Genomic DNA, 9,509 nt, shown 5'->3' on the forward strand with positions numbered 1-9,509 from the left:
TCTTTCACCCCCTGGTATTACACCATGGATAGTCCTTAGGATGAAAACGGTGTCGGTAAGAAGAGCAAGACTCATTTCCCCTCCTTCTCTAGAAAGACGCAGGAAAGGTCACCTGGGGGAAGGAGGAAATGTGAAGAAGGCCATCTCGTTCTGAGGAACCTGGCTTCTAATAGATCTTTACTGAACATCAAGCACTGTGACAGGGTCTCGCTGTACACGATTTTGTTTGAACCTCCTAGAAACTCAGTGAGGCAAGCACCTTTACCTCCATGGGACAGATAAGAAAATATACACTATGGGGGTTAACAAACTTGTCATTAACAAGGCAACGAAGCCACGTCTCAAACCCTAAATGAGGGCTCATTGAATTGACCTATCAGTTTCATCCACTAACCAGCCAACTTTCGGCTACAATTATTTTGACAGATATTTTTAGCCAAATGACTTTTTGGCTTATGAACCTACTGAACAGTAAAATCAAAACAGTAGCCGCATACCAAAGCAATCAAACGCCTTCCTGTAGGTGTAAGACATAGTCTCACCAGATGATCATGAAGGAAATCCCCATCTAGCTTACCCTGACCTCCGACCTTAGCTGTGTCCAAGGTGGCTGAAGGGCCTCAGATGAAGAAGATGGAAGAATATTTCATCTTCCAGCCTCTCCCTGCACCCACGCCCAAATAAGAATTCTCTTTCATGGTTTGTGACGTCAGCAATTACTTGAGGGATGATTGGTGTTGTCTGGATGTCATGCGTGTTATCATAAGTTACTAATTCAACTGTTTTCCAGGAGCAAGGAGAAAAGTTTGCTATTCGGGAAAGTTGGACCAAAGCCAGTGCATGCTTCAATTCATCTCAGGGGGTGGTGCTTCTTCAATCCAGCAGACTCTCCTGAAGTAGGACTCTGATGCAGATCTGCTAAGTTTCAGGAGAAGTGGGAAGTGTCTATTTTCATTGGAAACTGTCAGAATTTTAAAGTTTGGTACACAGTTTCAAAACAGGATCCTGTTTTAGATCTGTCTGTGGCTGTTTGGCCCACCGCTGCCTCTGGAGACCTCTGGTTTGGGAGCGTGTTGTTGTCGAGGAGGACAGGAAGGTGTCTGGGAAGGGAAAGGGGGCCATCATCTTTCTACTTCTTCTGAACCTTTTTTCCTCAGAGTCACCTGGCTGTTCTCCAGTCCATGAATTCTATTTCTGAATGACTGGGGTATGTGATTTCCACCCTATTTTGGGCTACAGTCTGAGTGCTGGCACAGTTTACAGATGGTGAGTTGAATTGACAACCTGCTGTCCACAGTTTCTCCCGGCAGTGGTGAAGGACTGGCTTGGGTAGGGCAGCTAGCTAGTCTCTCTGGCCCCCGTCCTTCCCTTCCTCCTTTGGTATGCAGCAGGAAGGTAAACAGCCTTGAACTCGGAGCTCTTTCATCTGCTAGACGGAGGGGAGGGGAGGGTAAGCGCTGAGTGCAGATAATTACTTAAGACGGTAGAGTGAACCTGTGTATCTGGGTGAGCACTTGAAGTATCAAAGCAATGCAGCAAACCCTCCTCAAACACCAGTTTGACACCTTCACCCTTCTTGTTATGAGCAAAGATCGGAACCTTCAGAACAGGTGTGTCACTTTATTTTATTTTATTTTTTTAAGTCGAAGGAGAGCAGCCAGTTGATTTGCATGTATCTCTAGCAGTTCTCTTCCAACAGAGCCAGACAGAGATACATGTTTAAATGGTTGTCATGGAAACCAGAGAGCATAGTTCTTCCCCAAGGTCTGAAGGAAGGATGATGAAAAGTTTAAAGCAATCACCATGGAAACCTAGAGCAGATTCAAGGCAGGTTCCGATAGCCAGCACACTAACTAGCAGATAAGTCCTCAGGTGCTGGAGTCCTTCAGGAAGGTTCTGTGGCTGCTAGCACCAGAGCTGACCCAGGAGCCACGTCCAGAGTTCTGGGCTCCAAGAATCCCATGGGATTGGCAGCGAGGTGGGTGTGTTTCCTCAAAGCTCAGACTTTCACTCTTCCTCTTTTGAGGTGGATCTTGGAGCCTCTCCTGCCCATCCTTCCTTTTATCTCATTCCTCCCTTCCATCAGTTTCCTCAGTGTGGCAGGAACCCGCAGATCTGCTGTGACAAATGGAGCCCTGCCCAGGTCTACAGAGGGAAGACATTCAAGGCCCAGCCTCGGTTTCTCCATGGCCTCAACCAAGATGTATCTCCCTTTGATGTTCATTAATAACCAAAACGAAGTCAGAGATTCCTGTCTTCCATCACCTTGAGTTAACGAATGTGCTTGAAAGCACGTCCTATGGAGCCCTCTCTACAAATCCCATTTAGGGGTGGGGAGCTGGTGCTATACCACCTTGCGGAGGAGTGTGTGTGTGTGTGTGTGTGTGTTTGTGTGTGTGTGTGTGGTGTGTGTGTGAATACTGGATACCTGACAGAAGCAGTGATGTGATTGTAGGACACTGTGGGGTCACGCTTGGGGGCCAGTAGATGGGGAGATGGAAAGGGGTTAGACAGCACAGGAGGAAAATACTTGTGACCACAGAATTCTACTTTTCCTGGACGGCAATGCTTCAGAAGACCGCTTGGGGAGAGAGAGGCATGTGGTTTGAATTTTGACCACAGGTCAGTGCATTCAATAAATATTTATTGAGCACCTATTATGTACCAGGCACTATTTCTAGCACTTGAGACACAATAGTGAACAAAACAGAAACCTCTACCTTTTTGGGGCTCACCTTCTGTTGGGCGAGGGCAGACCTTAGACGACAAACAAGAGATCAATTATATAGTCTATGAGAAGGTGATTGGATTTATGGATTTAGAGAAGAATAGAACAAGGTAAGGAAGATTAGGAACGCCAGGATCAGGGGCTGGGCTGTTTTAGGATATGTATAATGAAGTGGGCAAGGAGGACCTCACCAAGAAGTGACGCCTGAGCAAAGACTTCAAGGAGATGAGGGAGTGAACGATGTAGACATTTGCAGGGAAAACCTCCCAGGCAGAGGGAGGATCTGGTGAAAATATCTTAAATATATTCCAGGAGATTGGTGTGAGTGGGATGGAGGGCCTGAGGGAGAGAAGTAGGAAACCAGGCCAGAGATATAAGGGCTGGGTTGACACACAGGGCCCTGGAGGACTTTGGGTTTACTGTGAAGGAGATGGGGGCCCGATGGAGGATTTGGATGGGTCTGACTTCTAATTTTGCAGGATTTTTGGCTGCTGTGTGGAAAAGAGACCATAGGGGAGGGGTGGAAGCAGGGAGAATTGCAAGGCTCTTGCGGGAATCCAGGGGAGAGAAGAGAGTGACTCCCATTAGATGGTATGGGGGTGGGGGTAGGGCAAAATGGCCAGATCCTAGATACAGTATGAAGGCAAAGCCAGAGGGTTGGACGTGGGCTGTGGAAGAGAGGGTCAAGGTGACTAGTAGGTTTTGGCCAGAGCAACTGGAAGGATGGACTTAGAACCAACCAAGCTGGGGAGGATGGTGTGAGGGAGAAGACGTGGATCCGGGTTTGGGTTAAATTTTGATGCCTATGAGACATCCAAATGGAGAGGTCTTGTAGAGAGAGACTCATGGCGGTTGGAGATGCCATACTGAAGTTTGGGGGCAGAGCTGGGCTAGATACCTGAGTTTGGGAATGGACAGAAATGGTGCTGGAGGGGTTCACCAAGGGGCTGATGGAAGAGAAGAAGAGCAAGGATGGAACTCTGGGGCTCCAGCAGCAAGTCATGGAGATACGCAGGAACAAAGACCAGCTTTCAGTGGGTCGTAGACAGACTGCAAGGTGAGGCCTTGGAAAGAACAACGGCAGGCAGCTCTCGGAGCCCCAATATTCTCATGTTAGCACCATGCCCGAGAAACTATAGAGATGCTAACTGGGCTGGGGAAAGTGCTGACTCTTCCCATGATAGACTTGTCTAGATCTCTGGAAACCATTAATAGCAGCTCAGAGTATGAGCAGTTTTAGTGGCCCTTGCTTTCTGGAACGTGAGAAGGAAGAAGGGATGGACAGGAGACTCCTGGCAAAATTAGGGATCAGGGAATATGAGTTGGACAGATCCTTAGAGCTCATATCCAGCATTTTTATTGAACTAGAAAGGAAATGGAGGCCTGAAGTCACAGTTGTTAGCTGCAGAGCCGGTTCTAGAACTCAGAGATCCTCATTCTGGATTCATTGCTTCTGTTCTGCACAAACACTGAATTTTGAGCTGCTTCAGTTTCTGAAGGCTGAATTTTAGTTCCTTAGGATTCATATCCATGATCGTTTCAGAAAACCACAATTTCCCAATTCCAAGAATGTCTAATGAAAATTCCCAAGAAATTTCTTAGCCATTGCAATCTCTTTCTAACGCTTTGGTGATTTAAATGTCAGTGAATCAGAAATGTATAAAGGAAGATTTCCTTGAAAGACAACGTGAGCTCGAAGGCTGTGAATCAGAGGTGGAAGGGGCCTCGGGGAAGCAAGGTGGTATTTGATGGGAGGCTGAGATCTGAGGCATGACTCATGACTGATTTTCCATGATGTTCAATGGCAATTGGGACAAGATTCTAAAGGAAAGGAGGGGGGGGGAAAGAAGAAAGAAAGAAAGAAAAAGAAACTCTTAGGATTTCAGCCTTTCCAAATCTCAGAAATGCTGAGGCACAGCTAGGTGGAAAGGCATCATGAAAGAAATGGCTGTCGTCATTATGTGGGTGGTTGACTTCTGAGTCCTTTAAAAAAGTGTTAACTTTTTTATTCATTACAAATGCCCTGCTTGGCGAGTTCTAAGCAGGCCCTGAAAATCCAGGGGGTGAAGCTAGGGCGGGGAAAGAAGAGGTGAGGGCCATTTAGAAAGGCCAAGAGAAAAAGGTGAAGATCATTCCAGCAAAGGAAATACCTTGCAAATGAAATGAAATGCCCCAAGTCATGCCTCTCCTCTCGGTGATGAACACACACCTCCTGCCTCCCAGCCTTCCCCTTCTCTCTGCGGCGAGCCTGGCTGGGGAGCAGACATGAGTGTCTGTGTGTGCGCTCTTCGCGGATTCTTGTCTCAGGCTGCTGCTGCCGCCGAGCCAACATACACAAGGAGCCCATCCAGAGAGCACAAAGATGATCGAAGGTGGCTTTCATCGGCCACAACTTTCTCAGTATGCCAGGGTGAATGAGAACATGTCTTTTCTCTGCAATCAGAGGTTTATTCTGCTCCAGGGTCAGAATCTTCCTTTTGAAACCAGGCTGTCCTAAAACAAGTCCCAGGAGCAGAGGGATAAGACTTTCCCAGCCCAACTCTAGGGGATGGCAGGTGGTCTCCTGGCCTTGGGGTCAGAAAAACTGGACTTGAGTCCCAATTCCACCTCTTCCAGCTAAGTGACCCAATGGGCAAACTTTAGCTTATGTGTCCTCACTGGTAAAGTGGAGTGTGTACACCCAGCTATCATGAATATCAAATAAGAAATATAATGCATGTGAGTGGTTCTTGCCCTTGCCCACAAATTAAAGTCACTGTGAAGTGTCCAAAAAATACAGATGTCTGGGCCATACCTCCTCGAACGTTGGTTTTAAATCTTTTGAATCACTGGTGGTGGGGGGGGATGGGGTGGGCTTTTAAAAGTCCTGATGCCCAGGTTTTATTCCAGACCAAATAGGTCAGAATATCTGAGGATAAGACCCAGGCAACCAGCTTTTATAAAGTCCCCAGATGATCCAATAGGCAGCCAAGACTGAGAGCCACTAATGAATGTGAAAGTTCTTTATGAATTAGTAAGTGCTAAACACATGGAAGGAATCACCGTCAGTATCAACTTGAAAATTAAGTATGGTGATAGTGATGCTGAATACTTGGATGGGGCTTTCCAACATACTCTTAAGGGCTTCACAAGGTAAATATGAAGTTTAAAAAAGTAAGTGTGAGGAATTGAGAAGATCTTCAAAGGGCAAATTATTAGAAAAAATTATAAAAATATTACTATAATATAAAAAAGAGGAAAACGTTTATGTTATAGAGATTAAAGGATGCTTCTCAGACTGGACATATACACAAGTCACCCTCAGTTCTCTTTCAAGTGAAGACTGATTCCATTGTTCCAAGGAGAGCCTGGGACCCTGCAATTCTAGCGTATACCCAGGGGACACCATTGCTGTGGGTCCAAGGATGACAAGCACAGGACTTGAAGACACAGGACCTGGATTCCAGTCCTCGGTCTTCCATGTCTGAGTTGTGTGACTCAGTGCAGTCGTCACTCTTCACTTTTTTGTCATTAGTAAACCTCCTCTTCCCATCCCCACTTCCAGAAAGCACACCTCTTCATACATCATGTGGTTGAATGGGCACTGCCAGGTTCTTATTGTCCCTGCTTTTCCTAGGTCAGTTGGCTTGCAATTAATTGTCCGACAGTTGGGCCAAACTGGTAAGGTGGGAACCTTCCCAGGGGCAGCCGGACTGGGGACCAAGAGCCGCAGCCAGTCTCTCTTGGTGGCAAAGTGACATGTGAGATGGGCTCTTCACCCTCTGAGGGAACTGCTGTGCAGAGGAGAGAGAGAGAGACAGAGTCGGAGTAGCATCTGAGTCACTGCTTCTAGGACTTTCTAACACTGGGTTGTGCTTCTGCCCTTCTCATGTTATATGAGCCATCCAAAAAATTCTCCTTTTGCTTGCCCACTTGAATTACATTTCTTTCAATACTGAAAAAAATAAAAGCCCTGAACAATACCCCAGGACAAGTTAATGAGTGACTCTGTGCTTCACTTACTCAAGTGTAAGATGGAACTAATAGTGGGACTTAAACCATAAGGTTGTTAATGGAGATTAAATAAAATAATACATGGAAGGAGCTTAGTACAGTGTCTGATACTTAGTGTTCAGGACCAGAGATTACAACTTCTTCTGACCATGAGCTGTTATCCAGGGAATGCTCCATTATAAAGGGATTGGATTCCTGGTTCAACTCTAGACCAGTCATTCACCCAGTACCAGGATGTCTGTCATCCATCTGGTCCAGATAAAATGATTCCTATGCGAATAACACAGACTTGTTCTGCCATATTCCCTACTTCATGGACCTAAGATCAGCCTGGCCTAGCCTATGTCCAGACTAGCTGTGCATTTGAGGATGTAAAAGTGAGGGATGGATTGGGATCTGGATTCTCCCTTGGCCTTTCTCTGAATGCACTTGGTCAAAGTCCAGCTTCCAGAAAATGCAAAGGTCTTCAGGTTCTGGGTCTTCCTGTTGCCATCACTAAAAACTGTTATTTCCAGCATGCCTTTTGAATTGTAGAAATTCCCCAATCCCACTTCACACAAATGCCCCAAAACCACTGTCCTGTGTTGATATTACTGTATATTTAATATCTTGTAACACATTAGGGGTGCTCAAAGGGTGTAGCCTGAGGTTGCCTGAAGTGGATTTTGCTCTTATTTCAAATCAACAAATATTGATCGAGCTCTCAGTATGTGGGAAGCCCTGTGATAGGACTGCCCTCCCTCACTCTGCCTCTCCAGCAGCCTAGTGTGAGGCTTATAAAGCAAACTGAACAGTGGAGGATGTCACATTTTGAGCTGCAGAGTATGGGATGCCTGTTGCAATGCAGAAATTATAAAGGTGGGAGACATCCAAGGATCTGGCATACAGAGAATATTACAAACGTAAGGGGAGTGTAAGCAGTACCTATTACTAGAGCAGTGGGCTCATGGTTGGAGCTTGAAATGACGGCTTTGATAGAATTGTAGTAGTTCAGCTAGAAAAGACAAAAAAAGAGAAAATGCTAATTAATATGAAGATCACACACCAGGTCAAGAAAGTGTTTGTAACAATATCTAAAGCATTCTCTTGACACCCATTTTGAGAAGGAGAAAGGAAGCACTTGCTCACAGGATAGGCACATTTTAAAAACTCCACTTTTGCGAGTGGGCAGATGTGTGTAGGTGGCCTGGCGGAGTGCGAGTATGTGCGGGTTCTCTCTCCTTGACGCTCGCTCTAGGCTAACACCAGAACAATTCCTGGGTATCCTGTCTGGCAGACTGTGCTGAAGTTTCTACTACGCATTTTAGATATTTCTGAGAAAATCGGAATGCTGCCTGCCTAGCTGCAGGGGGTTCACGGAGAAAACAGCTTATCCTTCACTATAAATCATATTTAAATCGGACGCTATGCTGAGCATCATACTGGGAAGGGTAAAAGACTCTCTTCCCCTGTCTTTGAAAATCGAGAGCCGGGGGCACGTGGGTGGCTCAGTCGGTTAAGCATGTGTTTTCAGCTCAGGTCATGATCCCAGGGTCCTGGGATCCAGACCCACATCAGGCTCGCTGCTCAGCGGGGAGCCTGCTTCTCCCTCTCCCTCTGCCCCTCCCCCCACCCCCAGCTCCTTCTCTCTCCCTCTCTCTCTCTCAAATAAATAAATAAAATAGTTTAAAAAAAAAAGAAGTGGAGAGCCAGGCTCTGAAGGAGCTGTGCTGGGATTAGGGAACCAGGGCTTTCGGGCAGGTGCCAGGGCTGGTCTCAGGTTCAAGGAACAGGAGTCGGTGGGATTTGCGAAGTTTTCTCTGCTCTTAGGACACCTCCTCCCTGGAGGAAGTCCTTTTTAGGAATATAAACATGTAAAATGGATAAAGCCATAGTAGTGTTGGAAGAGCACCATGTTAGCTACAAGGGATGATTGGCTTCTCTTTTAGACCTTGCAGGCACTATGCTAGGCTCAGAGGGGTACGCACAGAAGATAACCCTTGGTTCTAACCCCCACTGTGGGCAGAAACCAGAAAGCCAAAGACACAGGAAGACAGAGGGTAAGTCTAGGGGGTGAAGAGAGGGTTTCTGGAGCTTAGGACCTGACCCAGCACAATAGGATTCAGTGTCCCGAGCAACCTACAGAGCTCAGAACTGTCGATGTCTTTTCTCCGTTGGAACAAGCTCCCTCAAGAGGCTCAGATAGCCCACCTCTGAGTGGAGAGATCATGAACACACCCCCTGAGGTGGTGGGAGAATTCTCCTATCGTACAGCCCCTCTCTGTTAGCTCCGTTTCTATGCAGCCAATGCCAAGGCCCGGCTTTGTTTTCCCCCAACCCACCCCACCCCTCCATGTGTGGTCATCCCTCGGATGGCACTGACTCTGGATTTTGGTATTTTTCCTTCCACCTTCCCAGGCAATGGGGGCTGGCAGTTCAGTGGGACAAAATGTCCACACGCTAAGCAAGGCTCCGTTTTGTGAAGTAAAAGAAGCCAGGCACAAAAGGCCACATAGTGTATGACTTTATGTACATGACATGGCCAGAAAAGGCAAATCAATAGAGACAGAAAGTAGATTAATGGTTGTCTGGCAGTGGGGGTAGAATAGGGATTAATTGTACATGGTTAACAGAGGTCTTATTGGGGTGATGGAAATGTTCTGAAACTGCATTATGGTGATAACTGCATAACTCAGTAAACTTATCAACAATCATTAATTGTACACTTAAAATGGGTAAATTTATGATATGTAGATAGCTCAAAAAAGCTGAAGAAAAAAAGGATCTTGTGCTAATCACCTTCGAGAAA

The sequence above is a fragment of the Neomonachus schauinslandi genome, chromosome 3, assembly GCF_002201575.2.
Source record: "Neomonachus schauinslandi chromosome 3, ASM220157v2, whole genome shotgun sequence".
NCBI lineage: Eukaryota > Metazoa > Chordata > Mammalia > Carnivora > Phocidae > Neomonachus > Neomonachus schauinslandi.